General features: G+C 41.8%; 1 pseudogene; it reads right to left on the bottom strand.

Moving 5' to 3' along the window:
• The window catches only part of LOC143398323 (cTAGE family member 2-like), a 51,644-nt pseudogene extending 38,197 nt beyond the window's left edge, over positions 1-13,447 (bottom strand).
• Between the last annotated feature and the right edge of the window lie 577 nt (positions 13,448-14,024).

The following is a 14,024-nucleotide window of genomic DNA, read 5'->3' as shown; positions in this document are numbered from 1 at the left end:
ACTCTGAGGTTTCCCTGCTGCTCCTCTTGGTCTATTACAAGTACCATCCCTCAGAAGAAACAGCTTTCACCAAGGATTGCTGTGAGGCCACAGAGAGCATGGGGCCAGCCCTCTGTGATCTTGGCTCCTTTCCATTTGCCTGTTTCTGCAAGGATGTTATTCTCTTTATTCTCCTGCTGAAGTTTCATTCCTTCTCTTTGTCTCATCATAAATTAAAGTATAAACCCCCAGGGGAATGTCATTGTCACTGTCAAGCAGTAGCACCCATTCTCCCTTGATTCAAAAAAAGAAATGACAGTCAGAGGAAGGAGATCTCACAATGAATAATAACATTATCTGGCCCAAGAGCTCCATGCCCCTCCTGGCCTGTTCCCTGCAGCTCTAACAAAGGTCCCACTGCGCAGTCTCACCCACAAGCTTGATAATATGCTAATGTAATTTTCCACTATAGAAATCAGAAACAGCTGAATTTTAAGATTTCCATTTGTAGTCAATTCAGACCCTTCTTAGCTTCTGTTCCATTACCATTTTTGGTCACAGAGCAGCACTCAAAACTTGCTTTTGTAGTTTAATCCAGAAATCAACAGCACTCCCTCTACACAGCGATAGCTTATCAAACCCTCTCTTGTGTTGTGGTGGGTGTCAGTGCATCTTTCTTAATAAGCCCTATGGCACCTCGTGCAGGGTCACACCTTCAGGATGTCTGCTAAAGACATTTCTGACAGTTCTGGTAACCAGGAATCTGTCCCCACCTCATTGCCCCAAATTGGGAACAAAAGCAGGTTGTTTTCTTAGAAATGCCAACACTGCACCTAAATCTGAAGCAAATTCAAAGTGAAGTCAACAAGGTAAATGTCACTTTAAATTATGCCTTGGGCTACAATCTTAACAAAGTCCATACATGCTAAGTGAAGCAGGAGCTATTGCTGTCTTTCACCAACAACATGAGAAACAGCCCATGTTTCCAAGTGTTAGCTTGCAGGAATAATGAGTGGGGGCTGCTCACTCCACAGTGGCCATCCTCACTTGACAAATATTTAAATGTCCTTGATACACAGAGACCTGCAATTTTGTGAAGAAGAGATACATTCTGTGGTTTTATACACAAAGGACTTCACTGGGGAAACTGCCACAGTGGGAGTTTTTAGGGGTCCTTCTCATTAGGAAATGACCTGCTGTAGAAGGACCCAGATCCTGACACTGAGAGGCTACTGTTAACTTCCTCACATGTTTTAACAAATCTTCAACTTCTGCCATGCTTGGTTTGGTGGTGCTGTGGGGACACAGATACTCAAGACACCACCCCTTTCTTCATGGGTTTTAAAGTCTAGAAAGCAAACCCCTGGACATAAGCACTCTGCAAAACAGCCAGACACAAACTCGGGCAGAAACAGGTGTGGGGGCAGTGAGGAGGCTGGGCCTTCTCCACATGGAAGCAGTGCTTGCCTGATCACTGGGGTCACAGCTCTGGGAGGAAGGATAGCCAGGAGACATGACCACCTGAACAGGGCCGGAACGGAGGATGGAGGCATTGTGGATGGGAAGGGCAACCAGCAAGAGCACTCTGTGGGGGAGCTGAGCACATGCTGGGCCCCAATGGAAAGGGCACAGGGGAGCAGGACCCCATAAGACAGAGGAAGACACTGACTGACTAGATGCACCCAGGTCCAAGAAAGTGGGTTTTTACCTCCAGGAAAGAAGGAACTCTGGAGGAGCTGGGCAGCAACACAGCAAGACCATAGCTGGGCATTGGGCAGAGGCTCCTGTGATCTGCTGAATCAAAGAGGGAGCCAGTGAGCAGCCACACATAGAGCACAAGTCCTGAAACCTTTCAAAAAGGCCAAAAGGAGCAAAATACTCAGACCATCATTCACAGTGCTAAGACATCTGGCACTCTCAGCCATTCACAGACCTATTCCAACTGGAATGTAATTACATGATGTTGTATTGTAACAAGTACAAAGAAGCATGAACCAAACAGGGCAGAGGAAGCTACCCGAGTTGGAGGAGGATGACTGCAGTATGGACTTGGGACTATGCCAAATGGGCAGCTAGAGCCAGAACTACATATTACAGGTACAGGACAGTACAGCACAACACAGCACAGCGCAGAGTGTTTGCAAAATCAGATATTGAGGGAAAAATTAAACCATGGGATAGTGTTTACATATGAACCATCAAAATGTAAATATGTGTGTTATTTGCATGCTATTTATGGATGCATATGTCTATTTAGGAGGCTTTGGTTTTTAAATAAAATACACATAAAGCAAATGAGAACCCATTGGTGTGTTCATTACCACTTGGAATATTGTATTTCTCAAAACAAAAGAAAAAAGTAAAGGAGCACAGAAAAATGGAGGGAAAGAGGATCAGTTTCATGGAGCCCAATGAAATGAGGCTCACTCAGGTAAAGAAAGAGGAAGGGGATCTTGAGGGCAGGAGGATCTAGAAAGAAAGTGGAATTTGCCCAACTTAAAAATGGAATCAGAAATGTTGCCCAGTGTCATTAACCATCAAAGACACTCAAATCACCCCAGAAGAGAGAACACCTACCTCTTAGGACAGCTGCTATCAAAGGGTTGAGAGAAGGAAACCATACCTCTGTAGCTGATGGGGATCAGGGCAAATGGCTTAAGAATCTCAAACAAAAAAAAAAAAAATCAAACAGAACTACCAGATGACCCAGCAAGCCCCCTTCTAGGCTCGTATCTACAGAAAGTGAAACCAGGACCTTATAGGACACCACACCCCACATCAGTGCAGCAGTATTTACAGGACCCTGGGCAACTGACTCACTGCTCAAAAAGGTGTCCCCATCCTCTCTGCATACTTCCACAAGCTCCATACGGCCCACCCTGGCCACCCAGGTGATTCCTTGAATGCCTCCCCAGAGACAAGTTCTTCAGCCTTGGGGAAGGGTGGGCTTTTGGGTTTCTCTGGTTTTGGTTCTCCTCCATCAGCACCCATATACCTGTGGGGTTCTCTCACTGGCATGGTCTTTCATCAGAGCTCAGTTATTTCATAGTCAACTCCTGTTCCATACACCTGGCTCTCCTGCTATCCTCTGCCCAGACTACTCTCCCCTCTAGCCTATAAACACTGGACAGAAATCCTTACTCCACCAATGGCTAGGCCTCTGTGCCTGGCTCTGCCCCATGGTAAAATGCATCCATCAGTATTTTATCAGAGAGATATCTTAGGTATGTCCCTCATGGCAAACTCTAGAAAACATTTACCCCACCTTGCCCATAACAATTATTTTGTTAGTCAGATGTCATCACCATGACCAAAATACCTGACAGAATCCACTAAGAGGATGAAGAGTTTATTTGAGCTCATGTTTCTTAGATTCTGTCCACGTTTGATGCAGTCTACTGCTCTAGGTCTGAGGTGAGGCAGAACATCATGGCAGAAGGGTGTCATGAAGAAAATTTGCTGGGCTCATGGCAGCCAGGATACAGAGGGATAGAGAGGTGGGGGGGGGGGGGGCTGGGGCATATAGCTCAGTTGGTAAAGTGCTGTCTCCTATACACCAGGTCCTACGTTCAATCACCAGCACCACCAAAAACAAAAGAGGGAGGGAGGGAGGGAGGGAGGGAGGGAGGGAGAGAGAGAGAGAGAGAGAGAGAGAGAGAGAGAGAAAGGGGACCAGGGACAGATCATCCAAGGCCACATGCATAGTGACCTATTTCCTCCAGCCACATCCACCAGTTACCACCCATTAGTTCTTTTAAATTATTAAATAATCAGACTTACTAGCCCAGCCCTCCTCATCTAAGCATCTAGCCTGTGAACCACCTGCATGGCCTCATGAAGAAAGTTGTGTGGCTGGAACTGCATGTCCTGCACACTCTCTTTACTTAATCCTCCCAAGGGCCCTCAAGATGTGCCACATTCTATTTTTACAAACATGAGATCTGAGGTTTATGGAGATTAACTTAATGATATTTGCACAGGAGGCCAATGTGCCAGAATTCAAACCTGGGCAGGCGCCCCCCATGGCCTGCAGTCTTGGTGCTGGTTTACCATATCACTTCCAATGTCTGTGTTCCCTGGGGTGGAGAGGTGATTTTTAAACCCAGAGGAACCCTATAAATTACCATTCAAGTCTTCCACTTTTGGATATGAGGAAAGGAAGCCACAGAAACCACCTGTTCCAAGGTCACCTGGAGTCCCTGTCTGAGCCTGGGCCCAACCTGGCTGCTTGAGATCCATTAAAGGCTCTCACTCCACCAGCCCCTCTGCACAGCTACCTGCCTCACCTGTGGAATGAGCACAGGAGTGCACAGAGGCCTCACAGCTCCCTGGGCTGCATGGACCCCTCAGTGAAGTCAAGCATGTCTGGCCTGAATCCAAGCTTTACAAGGCCCTGCTGTTCTGTCATATAGGCCAACCTTTCAGGGTCAGTCCACTGACACAGTCTTTGCTCAACTATCTTTATGGAGCTTCTGGAGGTCCTGTCACCAGCTGCATATAGCCAAGTCAATTGTGCATGCAGGCACACTTCATGCATGCTTGCAAGGCTGCCCTCTGGCCTATGCTTTCTCCTCCTCAGTTTTCTCATCTGGAGGATAAGGACAATAGAAGTGTGTACTTCAGAACGCTCTTGTAAAGTTTCCCAGATCACACACTGAGTGCTCACCTGCTGCCCAGCAGAGGCTCTTGAAGTTTATGTATTAATCTATCGCCACTCTTCTTCACTGTCTTGTCCACATGGGCCATGAAGAGGCAAGAGGAGTCCCTCACTGGATGTGGCAATAGCTTGTATGTGCCAGGGACTTGGCTGGTGGCTCCACTCCTCTGGTGTCATGGTGACAGTGAAATGCCTCTCCTTCAGGAACACACAGAGTCCTGTCTCTTTATGGTTCTCATACTGGTAACCAGGCAATTGGCAGTGATCACACTCAAGGAGAATGCTGCTCTGGCTCCAATGGCTCCACCTGCCATTGTAGCAGGGTCAAGGGCATAGCTCACCCTTGAAGAGCTATGCCCTTTACCTGCCACCACTCCAGAAAAATAGGTTTTATTTTCTTTCATTTGAAGTAACTTGCAGGCTTTGATGAGCTAAGAACTCCCTAAGTAATTAACAACTTGAGCATTAGGCCAGGTGCATGCATTTGAAGTGCATTTGAGTGACAGTGTGTCCCAGAAGGCTCTGTAGCAGGAGGGCAAGCATAGGCTGGATGTTTCTCAGGAGCTGCTCAGGGGACCTAAAGAGTGCCCTCTCAGGCCCCCTTTCTGCTGCCTCACCCCAGCCCCACTCCAGATGTAAGGTTAATATGCCCATGAAACCCAGGACCTGACACAGAGCCTGGAGAGAAACTATTATAAAACTACTTACACATCTGGATTTCTAAAAATGGGCTCCTATGCCAAATATAATCTTATTTACTCATTGCACTTATTCAATGTGATGGAACAGATGATCTAGAAGGAGACAAGTGGAGGAGGGGTCCCTCCTGCCCCACCCATCAGCATAGTGGTCCCACACCCTTGTCCATAGAGCACCAGGGCCCTCTGAGGCTGGAGGGTCACTCACTGTGGCTCAGGTCCTGTGTTTGCTTCCACAATATTCCCATTTCTCCTCAGTATAATGGAAGCTTTAGCAAATAGCCAACATTCAAAGAAAAAGAGAGTGATCTATCTACTAGTGAAAAAAAATCAACTGACTTACCACTTAATTTTATTCAACCTAGTACTAAAAGAAAAGTCATAGCATTTCACAAAAATATATAATTCAGTAACATAAAATTAGAAAGACAGAAATTCAGACAAATGGAAAATAATAAAAATAATGATAATGTAGTGTATCTGGAGACACTCTAACCATCAAATAATAGTCGACGGGGTTTCCAATAGACAGACCATAGAAGAAAATAGAATTAAAAGGTTCACAGAGCCTCCAGGTAGGAAACAAACTAGTGCAGCTTCTCCTTAAAGCCAGACTGAGGAGCCACCCCAGGAGGCCATATCCAGCAGAAGGTCCAGAGTTTTCTCAACAGAGAGAGCCAGCCAAGATCACAGGAGGTGCTGAGCATGCAGTGAGTAAGGGCTGTGGGTTCCAGCACTTCTTTTCACCAAGGCAGCGACATCTTGGAGAGTCACTGGGGGTTCTGAGGCTCAGTTATCAGGGAACACAGGGAGAGCCATGGCTGGCTCCATGCCCTTGCCCCCTTTCTAAGATCAGCCACCAGCATCATTTGACAGTCTGGCTTCTGCTAAGTGGAACATGGGGAGTGGAATATATAAATATTCAGCTTTAAAAAAGAGTAAAACTATAGAATTTTCCAGTAAATGTTTGAAGTTGGAAAATATCATGCTAAGCAAAATAAGCCAATCCCAATAAACAAAACACCTATTTTTTTCCTAATATGCAGATACTAATTCACAATAAGGTGGGGGGCAATGGGGAAGAATAGCATTACCTTAGATTAGGTAGAGGGAAGTGATGGGAGGAGAGGGGAAGAGATGTGGGGATAGAAAATATAGTAGAAGGAAACAGACATTTTTACTGTATGTATATATGTGAATGCATGACCAATATGATTCTACAACATGTACACTCAGAAAAATGAGATATTATTTCCCACCTATGTATGATATATCAAACTGCATAAATGCATTCTACTTTCATATATAACTGAAACAAACAACAAAAAAAAATAAAACTAGAGCAGAGCTTGCAGACTCTAATTCCATTTTCCCTTCCTGCCATAACTCTCTGAAAATGACCCTATTAGCAATATAGGAATAAATTTCTTTGTGTCCATTTTGTATTTTATGTATATGGAGTTATATAGTGAAAGAAGTAACTTCTTAACTTCAACATTGTTTGTAAGAATCCACATGTCCCACTGTCTAAAGCCCAAGACTCTTCATCTCCTTTTGATAGCTCCAATTGTGTTTTTTTCTATATTTGTGTTTTTTGACTGCAAAGATGGTTGTTCTGCGTTAAGATATTTAATATTTTCTATAAAGTTTTCCTTTACTTCATCTACTTCAGATAATAAAGTAAATATTTTATTTCTCCTTCTATTTTTTTTTAAATGGGGCATTTACCTTAGCACTGTGGACCTGTTCCTTCTAAGCTCTTTTTGGCTGGTCATCTAAGTGAACACCAATTTCTGATTCACTCTTAATTTTCAACTCCAAGTTACCATAATCTTTTAGGTCTTCTCCAAGCACAGAAGCACAATCTTTCATCTGCACCAAGTGTTCAGTCAGAGATTTAATGTGATTTTCTTTGTCTCTTTGATCTTGTTCTGCATATACAGTAGAGTTTTCCAATGTCATTTTCTGTTTAATAAGGTTATTCACTTTTCACTTTTTCTTTCAGCTTCTTGTAAAAGTTGTTTCTGACTATCCTGAAGTTGGGAATTTTCTTTCAAAATCTCTTTAATTGCTACATTAAACCCTCCTACATTCATTTGAAATATTCTCAAGGTTGTTTCAACTTTGGCTATTAGTAACTTGAGGGATTTGGATTCATCTTCTAGGGACTTAATTCTTCTTGATATATCTGGCATAAATTCATCCTTTTTGAGAATGTTTAGTTTTCTCTTCTTTTAGATCTTTTTCTATAAAGAGTATTTCATCCCCTAGTTTAGATTTAGAACTATCGAGCTTTTCATAAATTGCCTTCAAATTTTCTGCTTCTATGGACTTCTTCTCCAAAATGGCATCTTTTAAAGATGACTCTAAGCCTTCACACTCTTTTTGAACAAGGCTAACTTTCTCAAGTAGTTGACATTTTTCTTCTATTAGTCCAGCAAGTTTTAGAGCAAGCTGTTTTTACTCTTCTCACATAACACCTGCTTCTAACACACTGACAACATCTCCACAGAAACAAGAGAACAGCAAAAAATCCAATAACTGCATATATCACCAACTCCCAAGGATATCAATAATGATAAGGGCCTGGTTTTATATCAGCAGACAATAATGCCAAAGCCCTGCATACTTCTTCCAGGACCAGCCCAAAATACAGCTGAGGGGCACCCCTTGGCCACTCTATCATGCTAAGGCTGCTTTGCCTACTACTGTTGCAGCCACAGCCTGCCCAGCCACAACCAAACAGGCTGTGGACACTCAGATATTTGGTGAGGAACTCAAACCTGCACCAGGGAATGGAGCATACCATTGTGAAGCATCTGCAAGGGGGACAGGTGGAGCTGTCAGCATAGGCATGGGAAGCCAGTCATAGGCTACCAGGAGCCTAGCACACTCAAGTGCCTGTCAGGGAAGTCTTGGCCCCTTCACTATGCTGTGCATTCTGAAGCAGTGCAGGTTCCAGTCTGTCCCAACTGAGCCAGAGAAGACTCCTCTCCATGCCACCCAGCCCTTTGTTTAGTGTCAACCAGGCCAAGGTGGAGCTTATTATGTACTATTTAATTCAGTCATAATGTCACCAAGTTTGATGTAACTAAAATACTAAAACATTGTAAAATAATTTAAAGAGCTACTACATCATATATTTATATTTGTACCACTTGTTCATTTATTGTAATGATTCATTCCTTTCCCTCCCCTCCTGTCCACTTCCATTTTTTCCTTCTTTCCTTCTTTCTCCCTTCTCTCCCTTTCCTTTTCTTCCAATGTTGGTAGTTAAACTCCAAGTCATTCTCCATGCTAGGGAAGCTTTCTACTAATGAGCTACATCTGCAGCCTGTTGACACTTACTAGAAAAATAATCTGATTTATTTCTATAGAAAAACTCCCATGTTCGACTATTTCAAAAGTAATTTTAGAAGATTTGCTAACATGGACTCAAATCAGTTATGACAAGTTGCTTTTAAAAAGTTCAGCATATGTAATATTTCTAAAAAGAAGGAACTTGAAACTTGAGTTAGTATTCATGTCAGTTTTTCTAGACTACTACTTATTTAAGTCTTTAAAGTAGTTTTTCAAATGTTCTTTTGACTTCTTATAGGATGTAAAAACTTCTAAGTAACTGGGTCATTATAAATATATAGCAAAAAGAAGGATAAGATGTGACTCAATGAAATGGCTTTAGCTCCTGAAGGTGAATTATGTTGTTGTTAAGATAATAAAAGACATCTAATACATTTTTTGTTCCTAGTTATGCTTGAATTGTTGATGAGACAAATATAATATTTGAAGGAAAGCATTCAGTAGTAGTTTTTGGTTTTCTAAATGTCTCTAAAATTCAAAGGCATTATGCCACCATGTATGATTAGACCATTTCTATTTCCATGGCCAGTTTTATCAACGTAAACTAAAACACTTGTCAAGTTCCATAGAGTATAAAAGTTTAAAAACTTTTTAACAAATGTAATTATGTGAGGTTACAAATATGTTAATTACTTTTTGGTGATACATGTCTGATACATGTGTCGGAATCAAATTGTCAGCTGGAAATGGTTTCACACACCTTTAATCCTAGTAGCCACTTAGGAGGCTAAGGCAGGAATACCACAAGTTCAAGGCCAGTCTCAGCAATTTAGTCAGACCCCTTCTCAAAAAAAAAAAAAAAAAAAAAAACATGGGCCCTTCCAGATCCATTAAGCTACAACACCATGGTCTGCTGCCCTCTGCCATCTCATGACCCAGCAGGCCTCACCGGATGCCAGTAGCATGCTCTTTAACTTCCAGAGCCATAAGCTAAATAAAATGTCTTTTCTCTATAAGTTACCCAGGGTGATATTCAACTATAGCAACAAAAATCATACTAAGATTCAGAGAGATTACTGGTCAAGGAACACAACTAAAAAGCAACACTTTCGGGACTCAAACCAATTGTCTTCAGATCCATTCAATATAGAAGCACACAAAAACCATGCTGCAGATTCCTCTTTACTTGCTAGAGCTGCTTGTGTTTGAATGTAAAAGTCACTAAATGAATCACGAGTTTATTCGCATCTACAGCATCTTATGAAGATACCTACTTTAAATTGAACTTCCTGAGCATTGTCCTCATCTGAACATGGAGTCAATAACACTTTTTTCTTCATCATCATCATCATCATCATCATCATCATATTCACTATAACAGAGTTATTCCATTTATTAAAGAGAAAAACAGAACAGACATCAAATGCTGTTCCATTCCTTTCCACTCTCATTTTCCCATTTCTTAGTAGAAAGAAAAAAAGTGAGGATTCTTAAAAATCATTTTTCTTTGAAGGATTATAGGATTTTCAAATGGTATAGAAACTATAATAGCATATCAAATAATAAAAAGATACCAAACCACACCCAGCTAAAAAAGTTGAGTCTTGGTCAATTACCTTTGACTTTCCACTCTGTAACAGGAGCACCTGGTCTTACCACTTATTTAAATGTGAGAAAGTTTTGCACCATTCATGTTATCATTCCCCAGATCACCAGAGATGATTATGACAGATGCAGTACCCCATGTGCTTCCTGAACATTTCCAGAGTTCAGGAACAGCTATTTGTACACTTTCCCAAAACTTGTAATATCATTTCCTACCAAAATTCTAGTACAAATTTTTTTTCTTTGTAAGATGCAAGTATTCTATTTGAGAGAATCAGTAGCATTCTATAATTAGAAACTGCTGAACTGGGTGTGATTGTGCATGCCTGTAATCCCAGTGGCTCATGAGGCTGAGAATAAAAGGATAATGAGTTCAAAGACAGCTTCAGCAAAAACCGAGGTGCTGAGCAACTCAGTGAGACCCTGCCACTAAATAAAATGCAAACTAGGGCTAAGGGTGTGGCTCAGTGGTCAAGTGCCCTTGAGTTCAATCCCTGATAACCTCACTATCACCAAATAAAAATATTAATGTTTCCTCTCTGACACATTACCCTAGGAAATGGGAATCTTCATTCCAGAAAATCTACTGTGTATAATTTATTAACTGAGACATGTCAATTTGCTTGACAAAAGCATTCACCATCATAGTTCCATAAGGCAAGGCGTTTGAAGGAGACATCAGAAAACTCAAGGAGACATGGTATGGGCATCCAGGGAGTCCAAAAGATGATTCTGATGAGTCCCAAAAGTTTCCATGGATCAAATACAACCAGTAAATACTTTCCTGATTTAAATGATTGTTACAGTGCAAAAAAACTATCCCTCTTGGTAAACATCACTAAACCCCCTAGGGATCCTCCAGGACACCCCACAAATCACTCAGACCACCCCAACCTCCAGAACTGTGGCTGAAAGCCACTCTGATTCACTGGTACTTATGCCAAGGCAGTTGTAAAATATTTTGAATATCACTCCTGGGTATCATCAAAACTGCTTCTTAAATAAGAATCTTTCTCCCCCCTAAAATTTTAGGCACTTTTCCCTTGAGCTATTTGACAGTGTTTTCTTCCTAAAATATACTAGCAAGTAAAAGTAAGCTCCAGTTCCATGAAATTCACCTCTTTCCTATAGTGGGTTTTCATCAAAATCTGTATGTTAATATTTAATTTAGAATTCATACACAGCTTAATTAAAATTCTAAGCTGTGACACTACAATTTTTTAAACTATAGAGAAACAGGATTTTCTTGTGGATGGTGCCAAAATGTATGTTACAGCACAATTAATCACTCATTTCTTTGGAACCATGTATTATTAATCTCTTTAATCATCCCAATAAAATAATGATTCAAACATAAAAGCTATACCAAGATGGTTAATTACAGAGAAAAATTTTGGTACTATTCCTGAAAATACTCGAGTTTATAAAACTACACAACAGTGCGGCACTTAGAATACCCCTAAAGAATTATTGAGAAGACCCCAAAAAGTGACCATTTGTCATTCTGCTTAACTTTAAACTGTATGAATTGGTTACAAATGGGTATTACCCAGTCAGTAAGAGCTTGTCACATGGAAAATAATTAAAATCATCTTATATATTTTTGAAGAAAAATGTCTGCATTTGAAGACAGAAATAAAAGTCTTAATTTTCAAAAGGAGAAAATGATTAACTATGGGCAAATCTATAATTCACTAAAACCATATCACCATGATTTCATTACCTAAATTATGTAACAGTGCCATGAAATTTTACTCTCCAAACAACAGCTTAGAACATAGCCACACACTTAAACGTATTTGACAATAAATAACGGTCAATAGCAAAGTGCCATGCACAAAAAAACTGGTCAAAAGAGAAACAGTCAGAGCTCTGAAGACACAGGGATACACACAGATACCCATGTGCACAACAGGCAACCACAGAGATTCATTGCACTTGGATTTCTTTTTTCAAGTTCAAGATATGATGGGGTGCTAGGTAATGTAGAAGGTCAACCCCAAGGCAGTCACAAGATAAAAATTCATTGACTTAACTCCACAAACACGATTTCCAATCCCTGTAAGATTCACCATCCCCCAGCAGCTGAGCACACTAAAATACTCCAGTCTAAAGTGTACTTGCCCCTTCCAACTTCTCCACTGTGTTGGCCAGCATCTCTTGCCAGATCCACAACAAGAGGGACTGCTCCAGCCCAAAGGTGTTGATGGACAGGTCTTGGGGGACATTCTGCAAGCAAAGAGGGAGAGGTGTGTATATGTCACCGGTGTCAAGCATTCATGCCCCATCTACTTTGGTGTCTATCCTTCAGCTGCTTCACAGTAAGAGTGAAGGTCCTTGCTACCCCTGCACTGTCAGCTTCCCATCACCACAAGACACTGTCATTACTGCTCTTGTTTCATACATTATTAAAATCAGGGTAACAAGTCCTGCCACACCTGGAGTGTGTATCCAGACATGCACTGCATTGGAGCTTTGTCTTTAGTTCCTTTGGTTCCCCGAGACAGGGACTATTACTTCCACCAGAGAAAAAGAAAGGAGAGAAGTTAGGTCACTTTTACAAAGTCTCACAGTCACAAAATATTCAAGCCAGGATAGAAATTTGGACTATTTCATCTCTCATGTATTGGTTTCTAACCCATCAAGCATTCTGTTTATTTAAACAATAATATTTAAGGCTGCCTAAGTGGGGAAGTGGTGGCAACTGTATAGTGTGCCTGTGCAGAGAGGGGGGAAGCAGAGAGGAGTCTCCAGGGGCCACCGTGCCTGCATCACAGAATTGGATAGCAGCACGCAAGATTGGGTGGAATCTGCATTGGCCATGGCCACCACTGTGGGGACTAAGAACAAGGAGGAGAAGCCAAGGTGCAAGAGCAATGTCTGAAATGGATGTTACATGAATCATTTTAAGAACTGCACACAACTATGAATATTTCTATGGCCCTTTCTCATTAAAGTACATCGAGATGAATGAATCTGCCTCCTTGTAGCTTTTGGAGTGTCCTGGTGCTTCTGCAAAAGTCTTGCCTTGCCAGTACAGGTTTTGCAAATCATGTTTTCTGGGATTGCAGGTTCCCTCAGTTGTCCCAAGTGGAGAACTCTTGTTGGCTCCCATGATGAGATTCCAGGTAACATCCTGCTGCTCACGCTTCTGGATGACATCAAGCCGAGGCCTTGTAAACCTAGCCAATGGCGGCAGTGGGGCCATCTGCACACATGCATTAAGGGTTCAGGGCAGCACTATCTCTAATTGTAGTGCAAAATATTTGTAGAGCTCCCAGTGTGGATGGAAGCCTTGAGTGCAAGCCTGATGGCCCCAGTGAGAGGTATACTTGTTACCATGTCCTAAAGAATTACACAACTGTGAAGAAAAAGAACCTGGAGACTTTAAATTCAGCAAATGTGACATCATCGTTTTTTGACCTCACGTTGATAAAAGCTGGCTCCACAGAGTAAGTCAATGGGATCCATGGCTTTTGCCCAACCAACTTAGTGCAGATTATTAAACCATTGCCTCAGCCCCCACCCCAGTGCAAAGCATTTTATGACTTTGAAGTGAAAGACAAGGAAGCACATAATGACTGACTTCCATTTGCTAAGGATGATGTTCTGTCTGTGATCCAGAGTGGATGTAAGCTGTTCTGAAGGAATGTTGGCAGACAAAATCAGAATATTTCTGATTTCCTATGTTGAGTTTAACTTGGCTGCTAAGCATCTGACAGAATGGGATAAGCCTCCCATGGCAGGAGTTGATGCTAAAACATGTACCTCAGCAGCAGCCCAGA

The sequence above is a fragment of the Callospermophilus lateralis genome, chromosome 4 (assembly GCF_048772815.1).
Source record: "Callospermophilus lateralis isolate mCalLat2 chromosome 4, mCalLat2.hap1, whole genome shotgun sequence".
Taxonomy (NCBI): Eukaryota; Metazoa; Chordata; class Mammalia; order Rodentia; family Sciuridae; genus Callospermophilus; species Callospermophilus lateralis.
This window is presented reverse-complemented; position numbering and strand designations above follow the sequence as displayed.